The sequence below is a fragment of the Rhincodon typus genome, chromosome 47 (genome assembly GCF_021869965.1).
Source record: "Rhincodon typus isolate 14 chromosome 47, sRhiTyp1.1, whole genome shotgun sequence".
In the NCBI taxonomy this organism is placed as follows: Eukaryota; Metazoa; Chordata; class Chondrichthyes; order Orectolobiformes; family Rhincodontidae; genus Rhincodon; species Rhincodon typus.
Window position 1 is genome coordinate 5,219,032 of NC_063378.1, and position 660 is coordinate 5,219,691.

The window sequence follows — 660 nt, forward strand, 5'->3', positions numbered from 1 at the left end:
GTTTGGGGAATGGATACAGGGCTATGAAGGGAGAACTGGGCAGTGGGAATAGTTTGGGATTGGTATAGGGATATGAAGACAGCGTGGGGAAAGAGGGATTTGTTTGGGATCGATACATATATCTGTAAGGAGCACAGGGAACACAGTGGGAATACTTTAGGACCAGTACAGGATTATGGGGAGAAAATAGGACAACTGCGATTAGTTTGGAATTAATATGGGATCATGAGGAAAGATAGAGACAGCAGGGCTAGTTCGGGGTTGATATATCAATAGAGAAGGCGGGGTGTAATGGGATTAGTCTGGGATAGATATCAGAGCCACGAGTCTGGAATGGATACACGGATTTGGAGAGAGAGGGGGGGCAGTGGAATTTGTCTTTGATTGCTTTGAAAGGTGGGCAGGCAGGGTTATGATGGGCTGATTGGCCTCCATCTACATCCACAGCTCACACAGAGCACGGTCAGAACGGAGAACAGCTCGAGGCTGCACCAGACGCTGGACGCACACACACACGAGCCCTCCACACCCCGGGAATGAACCTGTTCTTAGGGACAAACAGGAACGGGAAGTGGATTGGATGATTCCGGTTTTAGTCGAGTGGTAGAATGGCAAAGCGGATCGTGTGTGTCTCCCACACCCCCCTCCCCCCCCCCCCAC

At 50.8% G+C, this 660-nt stretch overlaps 1 protein-coding gene across 1 annotated transcript in view; it reads right to left on the reverse strand.

Moving 5' to 3' along the window:
• LOC109926105 (rho guanine nucleotide exchange factor 11-like) overlaps window positions 1-660 on the reverse strand; it is a 36,264-nt gene that overhangs the window by 17,761 nt on the left and 17,843 nt on the right. The gene's annotated exons all lie outside the window — the stretch shown is intronic.